Genomic DNA, 18,666 nt, shown 5'->3' on the forward strand with positions numbered 1-18,666 from the left:
TCTGTCTACAGTGAGACATCACATCTCTGGGTATCAGATTAGGACAGCTCTCCAGACAACAGGCTGTTGGAGTGGCACAGCAGCCTACCATTCACTCCCTGCATTGCCATCGCAATGGGTGGAAGGGCTGGCATACCCTCCATGGCCAAGGAAAAGCTCAGGGCTTGTACAAAATGGGCTGTTGCTGGGGACCATAGCAATAGTCAACTCCCCTTACTGCATCTTTTCCTCATTCAGCCTTGGAAGAAGTAGCACTAGATTTCCCAGGACCTCTCACAGCCACCTTCCATCCCAGCCCTGCTCCTCTCTAAGCCCCTGCCTCCCCATTCTTTTCCTACAGCAGCAACAGAGTGGTCCCTCTCCCATATACTTGTGAAAGCAAAATTTAATTTTGCCTTCTCTATCTAAAAGTCTAAACTAGTACTGAACACTGCAGAGCCTACAGGGTTTAGTATTGAGAAGTAGTGTTGGTACAGTTTAATGACCTTTTGTATTTCAATGGGAAGGACATGACTTTCTGAATTTACTCAGCAACAGAGAGAGATTGAGTTTTTGCCAAAGGGTGCAGGATAAATTATGGTCAGTTGTGAGTATTCCTGGGAGTGCACTTTGGATCAGAAAATGTTTCAGAGCTCTAACCATTGCTGCTCTCTGTGGGGCCGCAGGGCAGGAAGGGTAATTTTCTTCAGGTGCCCTGTATTTCTAAAAACAGGACAAGAACCTGACTTACAGCAAGATACCAAGAACATAAAGCATTCTTTAAAGGACTTGAAAGTTGGGGGCAATTGACAAGACTTCAGTTTCCTGTGGGGAAGTTTCTCCTCTTTGAGCTTGGTGGTAGTGCTCAGTGCCAGAAGCAGAGACACTCTTCCAGAGCCCAAGTCACTGTTGCTGAGGCTTCTCAGGGTAGAGAAGCAGCATAGGGAATAGTACAAAATTGCAGCTGTACAGGAATTAAGTTATTTATCAGTAGTCCTGTGACAGATTATGTATATCTAGGCTCTGAACCACTTCTGATTTGAACAGGACTGTTGTTATTATTTTTAATGCATTGGGGCAATCTAAATGGAGAAAGAAAATACAGTCAATCCCTAAGGTCACTGTAAGGTCACATGCCCAAGCTGTGTTGCTCCTTCTGCTGCTTGGTTATTCATTTACATGTTACATATCATAACTTGCAAGCTTGGGGGAAAATGACATCTGGAAGACTTGAGGTTTATAAAAATAATTCTTTAAAAATTGCAAGCTATCAATAGTCCTGCAATTATGAGAGAGTTGCTGGTCATTACACATAGTCATCAGGAGAAAAAGTCAGTAAACAATGCTGTAGGGATAAAACATAAGAGTTGAGCATCAACAAAAATAAGGGAGAATATAGAATTTCTGCCTCTAGCCCTCTTCAATGTAAACTTGCTGAATAGATATATTTGTCATGCACGCTTTACTAAGTTGTCATTAAAATGAGCAATTAATGTCAAGGTTGGGTCCTGGAACCAACAGTTTCAGCTTCACGGTCTGGCACATGGTTGTGCAACGCAGTACAAGTTGTACAAACTAGCAGTTGTAGAGGATAGTGCAGAATAGAACTGAAATGGGCCAGCTCAGAATCAAACTTCTAATCAGAACGGTGTTTAAAACAATAATTAAAGGCAAGTTAAACCAGTGCTTAAATCTCAGGGAGCACATTGAAAACAAAAGTATACTGTAAAGCTCTGGTCCTCACTTGGTGAATTTATTTAAAAGAGGCTACTTTTCCCTGGGGTGATTCAGAAGTTCCCAAGAGGTTAAAAAGCAAACTTTACTGGCAAAATAGAAGGTCAGGAACTCAGCAACATTGAAACCAAACATTCAATCAAAATAAAGCATTTAACAAAGCATTGACATGGCAAACTCTAACCCATCCAACTTTGAATTACCCAGATTTCAAGAGGAGGAAATTAGGAGAAGAAAAATAGAGAAGTAAAAAAGAGAGAGTGAAGAAAGATACAGCTATTGCCTTGGATCCAGCTTCCCGTCAGCTGCCATAAAATCCAAAGACAATGGGGATGTGTGACTATGTGTGTCTCAGGGCAATGGGTTTTATCTGCTCTGGCCTCCTGTGGCCCTCCTTGCCCTGGCCCACTCCCCCTCACACACACTCCAGTTGTTTTAAGCCAATAATAATTTTCTCCAGTCTCTCACAGATACTGAAAGAGCTTCTTTACACCTAGAACTCAGACAAGTTGTACTGATTTCATATACAGACATATGAATTATCATCAGCACACATGCAGAACAAAACAGCATAGTCAACATGAGTAAACACTAATTTTAAGAAGCCAGGCTTCTCAGAGATGTCTGAAAATCATAGAGTAGCATCTACTTTCCAGTCAACATACATCATGACTGAAAATTCTGACCCCTGCCTCTCATGTGGAACTCAAGTAGTTTGCCTCTCAGCAGCATTTATCAAATTCAGACTTTTCTTCTAATCCCATTGTTGCAAGTTTCACAAAAATCCTGGTATCACTGTCATTTATGATCACATCTGGTTTGCACTGAGCTTTTGATTTTCTCTGTAGCTTAGCAGCAGAGCTCAAGCAGCAGAACGAGGACTGCAAAGTTGATACATGTGAAAAGATGTTTTTAGGAAAGGATAAGAATACTTTACAATTCAATAGCATACTCACCTGGATCTGGGGCTTTGATTATACTGAGATGCCAAGTGATGCAAAACACAATTTATTTCTGTTCTTTCCCCTCAGAGACCTATACTGTATGACTGAGGATATAACTACAGGGTTGGCATGTAAATAACTTATTTGAAGGATATCATTAGCAACTTGCTGTGCTCTCAGTTGCCCTCCTCTTTCTATCTACCTCAGTATTTGTTAAGGATTGCATATTGGTCTCATTTTAGAATATTCTTTTGTATAGCTGTCTGTAGGAATCAAATTTGCAATGCATCGTAGCCAGATTCTTTAGCGTTAACAGACATTAGTTGGAATTTCTTTTCTAAGTGGAGTGTGAAAACAGTCATTTCTTCTCCTCCACACTCTTGGAGGGGTGGGAGGGCTAGACAACTACTCAGTTTAACTGGAAGTAATCTGTGCTTTATGGAAGTCCTAATGCACAAGGAAGTCTGTATACCATGCACAGCAACTAACAGGACTTTTCTTGCAGGAGTCCTCAGCATTTATATTGCTCTTGTAACACAGTAGTAATACCCAACCTCTTTTTGGGTTAGTTCAAACATAAACCAGTTATTTTTAAAAACAGGATTCCACCCCCCTCTTTTACTCTTCTTGAATAGATGCAGAGTCCTACCACATTGAAATTTTGGTTGACAATTCATAGATAAGTCCCTTTCAACAGATTGCAATTCTTCTGCACTGCTTTTTTAAATTTTTTTTTTAATTTTAAACAGAAACCATAAAATATAAGACAAAATCAATGTACAAGGGTAGCAGGACCTCACATAATTATATAGTGTTCTTTCCTGGGTGTATCACTACAGTGAGAACTGTAACAAAAATATTACCATAAACCCTAAAAAAAGATTTTATAAAAATGTTGTATGCCTACATCACGTTAGCACCCAGCTCTCTCAAGGCAGTGCACTTTGCAGAATCAGAAATAGATAACGAAAATCTCTGAATCCTGAATATACCGCTGCTCTGAAGCTACACCAGCCATTTAGGCTTCTATTACTGACACAGCTATCCAGCCCCTACATGGAGAGTTTACAACCAGCATACCTTAGTAGTAGTAAATGGCAGGAGATATGGCAAAGGGGTTTAGCTAAGCACAATTGAAATTCTGTTGGGAATGTCACCCCACCAGAAAGTGTAGTAGTATAACAGCCTGGAGTGCTTCCGAGTACTGGTCTCTCTGCTGGAGGAAGTCAAACTTGTGTACAGGTATTTATGTAGCCCTTTAAATACTTGCAATACATCTACAGAGAGCTGTAACTTTATTGCATACTAAGATTGCATACAACAGATTTCCTAGGTGGTCTTGTACAGGTGCATATTGTCTTAGAAAGAAAATTGTTTCTGAACTCATGTCAGAGTTTCATGAATAGCAAAGGAATTTAGCTTGTAGGAGTAACTAATGTGATAACATCATACTGCTGTTCATTTAGTATCACCTCTATCAATTACAATGCACACATTTCCAAAGCAACACATACATTACATTGTTATGTTTTACCATCTTTAAGAATATTTTTCTTCTGTTTATGAAGATAAGTGGGAGGAGAATGGGTACTTCAGAGGAAGAGAAATACAGATTTTCTGGAAATGCTTATGAAAGATTTTATAGCTCAGTATGTTCTCTGTAAAGTTAAGAGGATCAGAGGATGCACTTCACATATTTCCTGACTGAAAAAGGAATTGCTTATCTTTAAACAAGTCTATCTCTCAAAAAAAAAAAAAAAAAGGATTTAATTTTTTTTTAAGTTATAACATTAGCTTTTAGGAACTTGCTATTTTCCTCAATTGTAATTGAATTGGACAAAAGGAAACCAAGTAGATGTGCCACATAATACAGGAAGAATGAAATATCATTCTAGAGGCCTCAATTCAAGAGTCCTGGCTTTGTTTTTGAACTTCCAAAGAAGGAAGCAAGATGTGCTTGTGCAGAAAAGCACTACTGCAGGCACCTTCTTCATCAGCCTCATGTAAGTGCATTCCCTCAGAGAAGGGAGCATTAAAGATTAGTCTATCTTACAAAAACCTTTCTGTGGAGGGCAATTGAACATCTGTTCCTGTTGCACAGTGGACTAGACAGAAGTTGAAGCTCTTCCAGTTGCTTTTGCTTTTTAGACTGAAGGACCAAGCCTGAAAATTTCTGGCAAATTAAGAGAAACAGGAACCCTGTATGTTTATATGGCCCTGCAAACGAGCTGTGGATCATTCATCACTGTCTCAGTTTAATACAACATGTAGGACTACCAAAGCTATACACGTATTAATTTCATCTGTAATTGGCTTAACAAGAAAAATAAAGTGAAAACACTGAAAAATGAGGACCAGTGAGCCTGTATGTACCAACTGAAGCAAAATAAGCAAAAAATTAGACTGGTTATATAAACCTAAAAACTCCTAAAAAAAGAAACCCCAACTCCCCTTTACCGCCTTTTTCTCTAGCTAGAGAGGACAGCTGTTAATATTGGCTGTTGAGCTGCTTATATTGCTTACTACCAGTAGACAGCACACCTCAGCACATTCATCTGTACTCTGTCCCTTACACAGATATCCCTCCCTGTGCTAAAGCCTGGTGAAAGAAAATGTTGTCTCTCCATGTCAACAGTAAAACAACCATTATCTTCATCTGGGTCAGGATTTCACCAGCTGTCTACCTCTTGACTTTAACTAGGCAAGACAAAGTCAACTCTCAACTTCAGCTAGCCTTTGGACAAATAATTTTATGTATGACATTTTGCATAGAGTAAGGGTTAAAAAAAAAAAAAAAAGAGTAAGTGAAGGAGGAACAAAAATCCAACCCAAACAGATATCCTGCACAGACTCTCCAGTCTTCTCTGCACTGGCTAACACAAAGACTGAAGCTGTGCTGAACCTTAGCTCCAAAACTCAGCTTGGGGACTTATAGTCCTAGTGCTAATCCCAGCAAATTCCCAGATTGCTTCCAATCAGGAAAAATTATTTTAGTGTGAGAACACAGGATCTAGAAGGCTCAAATATGAGAAGAACTAAACATTGCCTCTCTTTAATTGATTAAAAGCAAGGCCTTGCCAGCTGAACAAAGTCTGATTTTGTACTGAGCCACCCAGGAAAACACTTAAGCTACAAAAGCAGCTTTGTAGAGTTCCACATTAAGATGTTCAAATTCATCTCCACATTTCACTGTTTTTGTTTGTTTGTTTGTTTTTTTTTGTATTGAGGACACTGGTTATCTATTTCAATTTTAATTAATTTGAAATAAATTTGCATTAAGTATTTAAAAATATTTATTAAAAAAAATATTAAATGGTGCATAATTTAAAAAGTACATTCAGCAACACAATAAGTGCTTGCACTACTTGTTTTCCAGAAGAGAAACTTGAGGATATTCAGTAGCCTGACACAGTACCATAGTTATATATGCTATATCTATATTGCACCAATAAAGGAAGTTAAACTGGGAAAAATCAGAGTTCAATATGACAAAAAAACAAAGTTGCTCTCTTGCCTAAAAGTGAGAAAGCTAGTATGCATTGTGTGATCATGATTAGTGTAAATGAGCTAACTGCAAAACATTACTGAAAAAACTTACTTGGCCATTTTTTTTCCTGTGCATTTTTTAAACAATTATGAAACTTTCTGGACACACAAAAAAAAAAAAAAAAAAAAAAAAAAAAAAAAATCAAAGACAAGGCTGTTGCATTAGACAACATAGAACCTATTGTTTGAAATCAGTAACACAGATCACAACTACAGCTGATGACAGACAGAACACCTATTTGTCTCTGTACAGTTATTTTATGGCTTTCGGGTCCTCTTGTCTCTGTCAGAGAGCAACTGTGCCAGGACCACAGACAGATGTTATTTAATAGGGACCATAAGCTGGTCAAAGGATGAAGACAAGTGCTATGAGTTACAAGTTGCAATCTACAATTCCCTTGAAAGGAGGTTGTAGTGAGGTGGAGTTTGGTTTCTTCTGCCAGATAACAAGCAATAGCACAAGAAGAAAGGGCCTCAAGTGGCATCAGACAAGATTTAGATTGGTTATTATAAGAAACTGCTGCTTCTTCACAGAAGCAGTAAACAAGCAGTGGGCTGCCCAAGGAAGTGGTAGATTCACCATCCCTGGGAGCATTCAAATGTTGTGAGGATGTGGATATGGTTTAGTGATGGACTTGGCAATGCTGAGTCAAGGACTAGACTAGGTGATCTTGGGGGTCTTTTCCAGCCTTAAAGGGTTTATGATTTTAAGTTTTCCAAGAAAAAAAAATTTTCCTAGTAAGCAAGATTCCTGGTGGCAATCAGATTCTTTGTACATCTTCATGATATTGCCTTGGAACAAATGGCTTTGGAGCTACTTTTACAGGCCAGGAGGCAGTTTGACTGAAGGCACTGCTGCACTGCCATGCATCACAGTGCAACAATGCACCACTGGAGTGATCAGCCCTGGTTTCAGTGCAACAATGTAATATGTAAAGCCTGTGGCAAGCAATCCCCTCATGGAGGCAAACATGGGAAACACACTTGTGTGCCAGGCTGCTTCAGTCAGTAACTGTAGGCAGAAGGAGGCTGTTTTAGTTATTAATTGAAAAGACATCTGGGGGAAAAAAAAAGTACCTGGTTGATGGGGATATGCTTCTTCTACCCCTAAACTAAAAATACTCCCATTAGACTCACTCCAGAAAACTGGCTGTTCTTTGTGTCATTAGAGTGACGGAGAAGGAGCCCAAAACTCTAGAAGTGTATTGCTTCCCTACCTCTTAATTTCCCTCAGATTGTATATTTCCAGTGTGCATATTAAATACAATGTGCATTTAGATGCTGATGTAAAAGTTACTTTGTGGCTGGGTGTTCTGTGAAGTTAATTAGCTGTATACTCTATCTGGACTCAGACCAGCAAATCCTGCTCACCCTTTTCAAGCAAGACCCTCCAAATAACTTGTTAAAAGTTACTAAATGGGCCAAATTTTATTCCTATCTAATATATCAAGCAGTTTATGGAAAATTAAAGGTCTTTACTACAAAACCTCTTCTCAACTGTGTTGCACCTGGGACACTAATTATTTAGTTAAAATTGAAATTTTGAAATATAATTCAGAATTTTATTATTGGTTCATAATGTCTATTCTCTTTTCAGGTCTGCCTAATTCTTCACACTTAGTTATAATCTTGAAAGAGCAACTTGAGTTGCAGCTGAAATACAATTTAATTTACATGTAACATATTTAGTTATATTTTATAATTACCACTTGCAACTGAAAATGCCTCTTTCAGAAACTCAATAGTAATAATTTGTCAGTAATATTTTCTTTGTAATTAAGAGTGACTTGGTTAAAAAAACAAATCATCCTACTAGTTAGACATGTCTTGCAGACAGTACTTGTGCACAAAATTATATCATCTGCTGCACAGTAATTTAACTCACACCATTTTATACTGAACTTTCTGCTTTTGAGGTTTCTCACCATTTAATTTGCCTAATTTATGAGATGGCTGTGTACAGATTATGGACAGTGCATCCTGGGTTTTGGTGGTGGTGTTTTTAACCTCAGTGCCAGTGCACTCACACATTCCAGCCCTAACCCGACAGAGCTACTTGGAAATGATCATTTGTTCCATAGCTGAGATGATTAAAATGAAGGAGGGGGAAACAAACAACAAACCCAAAGTAGCAAGCATTTTCTGCTAATGATTCCTTTCTTCTGTTACCACTTCAAGCCCCAGCTCGCAACAAACTCCAAAGCTGGCAGGTGCTGGAGAATACTTTCTTCATCTTTCAGATTTTCACAGGCCTTTCTAAAGGACATATTAGTGCCACATCAAGAGGGAAGCAGGAATAATTTTGAGTACTGAAATCCCTGCTGGGATATTATATATAGCCAGCCGAAAATATTTGCACATTTCTGCATAAAGATACGTAAGCTACAAAAAACGTTGGATATATTCTGTGTCCTCCCCTTTTAACCTCAAAGCTTATTTGCTGCAATTTAACTTCAGCAACAGTCATCAAGTAATGATTTAACCATCAAATAACTTGGGAAATATAGGGAGAGGTGACAAAAAATAATTGTTAAAGCAAACTATCAAGTACTAACATTGCAGCGTCATTCAATACCAGAATGTTTTTGTATGGGAAGCTTATATGGCAGACAAGGTGAGACTGTGAGTCCCTAAGGTGCCTTTAGTTTTTTTATCTCCAGAGTACCTCCAAAAGGATATGAAGTGCCTTTGACCTCTTTTCCCGAGAAGCAGCCCCCACATTTTGAGAGATTGCTTCAGTTTATACAAGGTTTGGAGCGTCTCCCATATTTTCCATTTGTCTCTGAACACTTTCACTCCTTTGCTTTGTGAGGGAGAAAAGTTTTTTTTTAGTAATCCAAGTAAATAAATACTCAAACTGTAAGTTATTGCTTCAGAAATACCATTCATTTGGAGAGAAGGACCTTCTTTCAGAAGCGGTTTAGCATTTTAGAAAGAGAAAAATGGTACAGTCATGCATCAGGAAAGCTCACACGTGTTTAAAGAAGCCAGGCATATTAACATGGGGAGAAATCTTATATTCAGCAAATAATAACTGTTTGCTAGTCGATAAGGCTGACACAACAAGATACAGCTTATAAGGAAGTCTATTGTGGATTACACATTGAGAGCAGTGGGTAACACTGGTTTTGCACAGATGAAAGGTAAAAAGGCAGTATAGCATTACCCCACACCTGAGCAGATAGTATCGCTTGCTAGCAAATGAAAGTAGAGGTCTTTTGATATACCTGCATAGATTAATACTATCAGAGGATGCTGAAGTCCTAATCCTTCAACTACACCTCTGATTTTATGCACCAATCATAAAGCCATTTATGAACTGGATATGTAGCCAATGAAAAAACAAAGCCTGCTCCACAGGACAATCCGTCACATCCGAAGGAGGCAGGCTCTGTGCATGGGAGGGCTCATGAATTGAAAAAACTTTCCTCTCTGCATCAGCTACGTATGTCCAAGCCAACTCACCTGGACTTGTTTAAGAGAACAAGGTTCAGGCAAAATAAATGTTATTTCACCATATGTAGTGCTTCTTAGAAATAAGCAGGCAAATTTAACCTCACTAAAAGTCTTACTCAAGAGGCTGAAAATGCTATTGCAGTTTCTCACTGGTCTATCAACAGCTGCAAGTTTTTAAGGCATACAACACAAAATTAAACAACCTCACTGAAAAATAAGCTATTACTTGCAATAGCATTTATGCTGATATTAAAACTAGAACCCAAAAGAAACATTAAGTTATGATTCTACCACTACTGAAAAAGATCAGAAAGACCTTGTAAATCAACATCTGATAAAGGAAAAGAAAATATGACAATGATTGCAAAGTTTCCTATGAATGTCTACACGCTGTATTATATAATACAGTGTATGCACATGGAAGTGCTGGTCATATTGTGTCAAGACATATTTACAGGGAACAATCATATTCCTTCTTCTCAGATGACAGCAGTAGCTGGAGGGACTCAGGCATATTTGCTTTGGTTTGGCACTGCTCTCAGAAGGGTGCCCGCAGCGGGCGTCCTCTGCATGACACCCTGCCTACTATTCTGGTCACGGCACAACATGGCATTAAAAGCTAGATCAAATGCTAAAATAGAACTTTTAACATTGAGTGTAAGAGACGAGGTTGCTAGATAAAACTGAGCTAAAATGCCTCAACCTTATCACAACCAAATTGTCTTTTGACCTTCTTCAGCTTAAGCCTTTTAACACAATCTGAATTTTAAAAAAAAGAAAAAAAAAAAAGTGGGTTTTGGCAGGTGAACCTTTTTTAATTTGTTTTGTGATGTATTCTGACCACTTTCAGTGCACTGATAGGGCTCAAAGCTCACTGCAGTGGGCCAGTAGGACCAAAGCATTACTTACATAACATACCCAAAACATCACTTCCATGAAGCAAAAATCAGCACAGATGTAAAACCTGTCATCGTGAGGAAGATAGCAGCATGTCTTCCTTTATCCATCTCAAAGCATTTTCCTCATCTTTCCCAGGAACACATGGATAAATGTATAGTATACAAGGATGTGCCCAAATCAATTGGACTCATAGCATCAGGAAGGCAGACATACAATGAGAGGGCTTTAATTGCTTTTATTAATAACATTTAAAACTAATATGCCACTCTGCTAGTGCTTTAATCAGCCTTAAAAATGTAATTGCACAGAACCCCTATGGTTCAAAGGATGTCAATATTTCAGGATGCCCACATGCAGAGAGCTGCTACCAGCAGATAATATTGCTTATGTTTCTTAGTAACTGATAAAAATTGTTAATTTATGAGGAAGCCTCTCTGAGTCACCTTAGCTTTATGTTAAGATCACTGTAAAAATATGCTCCAAGACATGCCATATGCAACCAGAGGAAGCAAAGAGCAGGTTTAGAATGACAAAATCAAATAATTTCAAAAGCAAATAATGCAGTTAGGGAACAATACAATTTCTTGTGTATATTTAAATTTGCACACTTATCTTTTCCTTTCTACTAAAACCTGCTCGGTGCTTAGCAACTATAAGCTAGCTGAACTGTTCACTACAGTCACTGCAACCCAGTGAGAGAGATTTACAGAAAAAAATTTAAAAGGTTATGGAACAAGCACATGGGCAACTCTACTATATGAAGTCATAAAAATGATCCAGAATTAGCCAGTTCATTTCATATGCTACTACAGATTCAGAACACAATACACCTTCCATTTCATTCTTGTGTATGTATATTTCATATATACATACAAGACACATATACACATATATGTGGTGGTTTTTTGGTGTTTTTTTTTCTGGTTTTTTTTTCAATGTTCAATGAGCACACAGAGGTGTCCATTATGCACCATTTAAGTGGGTGCATAGCTGTAGCTGTAGCAGATATCAGCTGTAGCTGATATCTAAAATAAGTTTCCAGGTAAATAAACAAGGAATCCCTGACCCAATTGCCCAGAGCTGAAGCAAAGAAAAAACTTTTCTCCCTCATGGCAGAAAAAATTATTTGCAGAAAGCTAAAGCTCTTTGTAAAATTAAATAAAAGCTTGGTAAAGACAAGAATCACATCTACACAGGAAAAGCTATGTAAAGCCACAATATTAAAAGCATGGGGGAATTTACAGAGAAATCCTTGAGAAAGGGAGCAGAAAGAGTTCAATATTGCTACCTGATACTTTAACAGAGGCAGCCCTTTGAAAGGAAGATGTGTGTCCAAATGAACAGAATAAAAGATCATGAACTCCTACAGACTAAAACTTAAACACGTAGTGCTGGGATCCATCCCCATACAGGCCACCAATTGTTGGCATCGGTGCTTGACACCAATTAATGGTGGATGGGAGCTGACTGTCACTGTTAGTTTATTATCTTATTGCAAAACTTTCATACCTTCTCTTTGTGAGTTCTCATGGGCAGCTCCTTACAACACTGACCCCTTTTCTCTTCCTTCCGCAAGGCTGGCTGACTTCTTCCTAACCCTAGTAGCACATACTAACTCCCTTACTGTCCCTAGCACAACTGCCTGACCCTTGCTCCTTGCAGCAACACAGCCAACTGACTCCAACTCCCCCTTCAACCAGCTAACCCACTCTTTTATAACACCCATCCTTATTGGACACAGCTGTCACCTATTAAAGGCAAGCTGCTCCTACTCTTTAGTAATTAGTACAGCTGCAACTCCTCAGGGCCACTATCTCTATTCTCTCACAATCCATCCTCCCACACACAGTGAGGCAGACAAAAATGTTTCAAAGCACAATTGATAAAAGTTATGCATCCACAAAGATATAGATTGATTGCAAAGTCAATTGATAATAATGTAAGAACAAAAATGTATGAAGATAAGATGTAATTTCTTGCACAGCTTTTTGCTCTGGGAGAAGCTGGGAAGTTTCCTATGTTCCCAGAACAAAAAAGAGTGTTGGGGGTCTTCTGAGGGAGTTTGTTTTTAAATGAGTGACTCAGAGGAGCTGTCTGAAATTGAAGTAACTGTAGAATAAGTTATGAAACAAATTCAGAAAATGAACTTAACAAATTGCCAAGTCCAGATGGTATTCACCCAAGAGCTTTAAATGAACTCAAGGATGAAATAACTGAATTACCAAGGACAGTGTGCAGCCTCTCATTGCATCAGTATGAGAGGACCATGAAAAATGTGATGTCATTTTTTAACAAACAGTTTCAAGGAAACTTCAGGCCTCTTGACCTGTAGTGGGCAAGTAAATGGCAATTTCAAATAAAAAAAAAAAAAAAAAACAAACGCAGAAATAATAGTCATCTCAATTATCAATTTCAGGAGTCAATAGGGCTTTGAAGAAAAATTATGCCTTGCAAAACTATATTTTGAAGGGGACAAGAAATTCTGTAGATAAGTCTCATAAAGCTGAAAATAACTACTTCAGTTTCCAAAAGGATATCTAACTGAAGTGGTAAAAACAAGCAAGTACAACATAAAGGATGAATGTGCTAGCGTAGACAGATAATCAGTTGAAAGTAGAAACTGAAGTTGGAAGTAAATGGTAAATTCTTGTTAACTAATGGTTCTACCTGAATTTGTGCTAATTTCCATCCTGGAGAAGTACCTGAGAGAGGGTGAGAAATGGAGTGAGAAAGTTTTATTATTTTGTTAATATTAAGTTATTAAGAATGAGGGCAGACAGAAAAACAGCAGGGCCAAAGAGCTGAGTGGACAATAAAGAAGCAGATGAAATTCAGTGTAGGTGATAATAAAGGATGCACAGAAGACAAAGCACAATTCCAGGTTCACATGTAAATGATGGTCCTTACCATTTTGCTGACGATTACCACTCACAAGTGGTATCTTGAGTCTATGACAGAAATAGAAACATAGCGTATATCTATATAAATGTAACAGGAAGTCCCATGAACACACCAGCTCATTTCTTTGCAGCGCTTAAAAACTTAATGTTTAGGCACTACTGAGTGATAAACAGAGAAAAAAAATTACCTACGTGGTGCCATGGCTCATTTGGTTCATGAGTATTACAAGATCATAAGTGCAATCTCCACATCTCTTGTGGGAGCCTGGAACAGATTCAGAGGTGGAAAGCAACCAAGATCATGAATAGGAGGACTGGACAGCTCAGCCACAGAAAGAGATGACAAAAGCAGGTTATGGTAGAGGTGTACAAAATCATGATGCTCATGAATGGGTTAAAAAGGCATCACTAGTTTGCCCTCTTTGCCAATAAAACAAATGAAGCATTAAAGAAAGCAATTTGGAGCCAGGTTGCAAGCAAACAAGAGGATAAAGGTTCATTTTACAACATTCCTAAACACAATAATAGCTGTACCTGGGAGAATATTCAGGATTACCCATTACCCACTCTTCACTTTCCCACATGCCTCTATTTGTGGCCACTGTAGTAGCTAGGATAGTTAGCCAATGTCTGACCTGTTAGTCTGACCTGTAGTCTTTTTTTCTATTGTCATATTAAGGTGCATGGCACCTCACTTCCAGATTAATTCAGATACATCTGAACGACAGGTCTAGAATAGCAGTTAATCTGGATTTGAGAATAAATACTGTTTATGAAAACCAACAGCTTTGCCAGGGGGAGGTATCATGAATCTGAATACCATCTCTACAAAACCTGTAACATGCAACAGATGAAGAGATTTTAAAATAAGAGGAATCTCTTGTAAGGAATCTCTTTCACTGCAGTTTCCTCCTGGCAACTGACAATCAGATTTTTTGTTGCTAAATATCAGTAGAGCTTCTGTCATTTCTCTGCAGCTCCTCAGGAACACCCAGCAAAGAATCTTAGAAAGTAAATAGCAGTGCTCTCTGTCCTTGTTAATTAGATAATCCTTGAGACTGTTCCTGGGAACAGGGACGTGATGGTCTATACTGTTGTTACCACTGTCCTACCAAATAGCACCATACAAAACCTCACAGAGCACAATTCTAAACCAAAGATATTCCAGGGACCCTTGCCAGGCCAGTTTGCACATGGATATGCTAGTCTGAGATCAAAGGAGAAGACAGGACTTTTCCACAAAGAAAAGAGTGAGTGGAGGGAGGAGGAGGGAAATGGATGTGGGAAGGAGATGGTTAAAATTCTTTCATGCCATAAATCAGATTCATTACATTGTTGCAATTTCCATCCCACAGATTTTTCTCTTAGCTTCTTGCCTTAGTATCCTGGCAAGCTCTGTTGCTTGAACACTTTGGTCTTCAACTGGTATAAGGGCAGAAGCCCTTCCCACATGTAATGCTCCTCTTGAAATCCTCCTCTTTTCCACATTACTTCATCATCTGCAGCCTCCCCTGTGGAAAAGAAGCTATGGTAATACGAAGACCAATTTTTTTTCATTGTCTGTGTTACCTATGCAAATGCTAGAAAAGCTGGAAAAATTCAGGAATTTTCCAGTCTTTATAGACATGAAGTACTAGGAAGCCATGTTTATAGGATGAATATCTATTCAATTAACGATGTTTTCAATTTCCTACTGCCCCTTGCACTTGAGGTAGCATTGAACAACTTAACAGTAACCAATATAGATGTATGCAGCCTACTTCCCTATGCTAATGAGTGTATTTCTGTCTTGCCCTTGTCTGTAACTTACAAAGGGGAAAAAGTTTTAACTGAGATTATGCGCTGCACAAGACACATGCTTTGTGCCCAAAGCTTGTGTGGCCAGGGAAGGGCTGGATGCACAGCTCCCACCCCCTTCAGGAGACAGCTGTGAACAGTAAGTCACTGGTATGTAATAAAAAGACAAGAGATCACCAGTCCCAGCACTCTGAAGTGCATTTCCCCTGGTTAGAGCTGAGCCTTACAGGATCTAATGATTCAGGGGAGCTGTCTAGTATCCCTGTCACCCTCCTCTAGAAATCCCTTTCACAGAATGTGTGACTCCTTCAAGGCCAGTGAGAAGCTGGGGGTGAGTGAAGGTGCATTTCTCTAATGTACATTCTCCAGTGGTTTTGGTGACAGATTTGACCCAACTGAAATCCCGACTGATGGAGACAGAAGTCTTTATGCTATTAATATTTCTTTTGGCTATTTTGCAATAAAACAATAACATAGGTATTTCCATAAATAGAAGAAAGGGCAGCAAGATGGGTTCAGTCCAAGCTAATCAAGTAACTTCAGGAATATCATCACACACCACCAACTTAACACTAAACAGCTGAAGGAAAGAAGTACATATAGTCTCCAGATACAAACTGAGACAAAAAATATCCCAATAAAACTTTATTTCTCCTTAAAAAAATAACTAGCTTAGATTCTGTGTGAAGATGGTACAATTTTTTCTTCTCTCATTAGCGGATGCTAGAAATCTTTCCTTTGTTTCTGACACTGTTATCTCACTGGCTATTCAAGCCACTTGGGCACTGATTCAATACTAGCTCAGCTGAGATTCTTTCCATCTCTCCGGTTCTCTCCTCTTAGGAAACTCTATCCAATTAACATAACTCAGTTTCTGAGCATATGAGGCCATTATGAGTGTTGAACTTTCTGTAATTCTTACATGATTTAGTCTGGCCATGATGAAAGGCCCTCTTACACAGCACTTGAATACAAATATTCTGGCTAAGTCACAGAAAATCCAAACTTTTTGAGGTAGCTCAGAAATAGTATAGTAATAGTACTGGCTCGCTTCTAAATGATAGCATGGTAGGCACTTGTACAAGTGACACTAGCCCAAGTAAAAGTGGTTTATCCTCTTCCAACATATGTCAGTGTATACAAACAATATAATCCCACCTGTAGACAAGACCTCACTCCAGCAGCTCATTCCAATACCATGAGCAATCTGCTCTGAGCAAATCTATTCCCTCCCTCTTCCCTGCAGCAAAGAAGAGCATCAAGAGCTGTCAAAGCTGGGGGTCCATACCTAAAACAGAGTCCAGACACTCGCATCAAGATAGCAAGACAGCCCTACAAAGCCTTTTCCTAACCTTGTGAGCAGAGAATACAAGGGAATAATTTTTCTGCCAGAGGTACTGCTTTGTAAATATACAAGTATACACCTTGGATTATGTTGTTTATTTGTTTTCTCTCCCCTGCTTCAGACCTGAAGAATACACTTCAGTCAATGCCTTCCCACTCCAGAGACAGCCTGGCCAATCTCAGGGCAGTCTTTACACCCCATTCTGCTTCTATTCTCAAATAGAAAGGAGACTTTTTGTAGATGCAGTTTTTCAGTGGGGAAAAAAAAAAGATTATATCTATCATCTCCACCAGCAAATAAATAATTTTTTCTGTCAGTTTGGTTATATTAAGTAGAAATGCTGAAATGGAACTGATTCAAATAGAATTGACCACATTTCATCAGGTTTCAAAATCTGTTAGCTCTGTTGAAAGAATTAGAACCTTTTTATGTACCTTTGGAGGTTTTACTTCTTTTGCAAATTAAACAACAGTTGGGAAGTATAATTTCAAAGGAACTGGCATTTGTTGTTAAGGGGATTTTTAAAGTGCATTCCTGCAACAAACGGAAATTTAAAGTCAACATTTTCTTCCTGGCAAAACAGCCCTGGATAAAGATGAATAAAACCTGAGATAAAAATAAAATTGAGATATAAATGGAAAAAAATAATAACATTTCCTCTCAAAGAGTGCAAAGACTCCAAGATCAGAAGTAGTGGGTATGTAAATAAAGACTTAGATAGGAGGGCCAAATATCTACTCTGTTCTGGGAAAGAACTGCAAATCTCTCTTAGCCAAAGTCTTGATGCCTGGAAAAAGCATTGTCAGTGGTGAAACTGAGGACTGAGAAGGGATATAAAAAATTGCTTTAAGTGGGAACTGGGTCTTTTCAAAATACACTCCTAAAGCAAAACAACTCACCTCCAAATCAGTTGAATGAGTCTTGAAATGATTGAATGCCCCCTTTCTTTTGAGAGCAATATGGTTTGTTTTGTGTTTTTGAATATGTTTTTTTTTAATAAAAAAAATGTTGAGAGATTCTGGCACAGAGTCATTCTATCATATTAACTTTATAGTAAAGTTAATGTGAAGAGACTATAAAACAACAGAACTATGTTGAACGTTAAGACAGGTCAGGGAAACCATAATTTTGGAAAAATCAGCCCCTTCAGTAAACAAGACAATTTAAACATAAACAGGAAAAAAAAAAAAAAACCACTAACTTGAAGTCCTCTGTGATAAATGACATTCAGTAGATCCAAACCCTTTATTTTCACTGGTGGAGAAAGTGTCTTAGGGTAGCATGACTTAGACCTCTGAACAATATTATAAATATAAAGAACTTCCTCATTGCACCACAATTTTTGCAGTAGTGCACCACTTTTCTTCTTGTACATGTCAAGATTTTTGTCCTTCTTACCTCTTCTCAGCACTTCCCAAGTATTTAAGAAGCAGAAACATACTGGTAGCTGGTCCACTCCCCACAGCTCGCAGCACTAGTGGGGCAATTACTGACTACCCACCTGAATCGCAAGGGTTTTCACAAGGCAGTCTGAGGGTTTCCAGATGATAATTATGGGCACAGAGAAAAGTTTGAGAAGCACTTAGGAAGAAGATTAAGAATTAACCCCATCACAATGCCTCCTTAGCAAGGTGATAAAATTGGGAGCGATATTCAAACAAAACGACTCCCATCCCCAGTCCCATATGTGCAATCATATCCAAGTTGCATATCTATGTTAGAGAGTCTGGGCATTATCTTCCAAATGCTTTCTGGACACAGCAGCAGATATTTAGGTGCCTTTTCATTAAAGCATATCAAAAGTCTGTTGGCATATTTATCCTACTGAGATTTTTTTTTTTTGCCAGAGAACAATTACATGCCATATCTCTGAACTGTCATCCAGCCTTACAAAAACAGCCTCCCGCATGTGTCCCACAGCATTTTCTAAGGGAACAACTCAGAGTAGGGAGGTCAAACCATCACTTCAGTAGAGGATCAATTCAGTAGCATAATTATTTCCAGACAAAGCATACAGTTCATATTCATGTCAGACAAAATCATTGTCAGTATTACAAAGCTCCTC

This window comes from Vidua chalybeata, chromosome 3 (assembly GCF_026979565.1).
Source record: "Vidua chalybeata isolate OUT-0048 chromosome 3, bVidCha1 merged haplotype, whole genome shotgun sequence".
NCBI classification, from domain to species: Eukaryota; Metazoa; Chordata; class Aves; order Passeriformes; family Viduidae; genus Vidua; species Vidua chalybeata.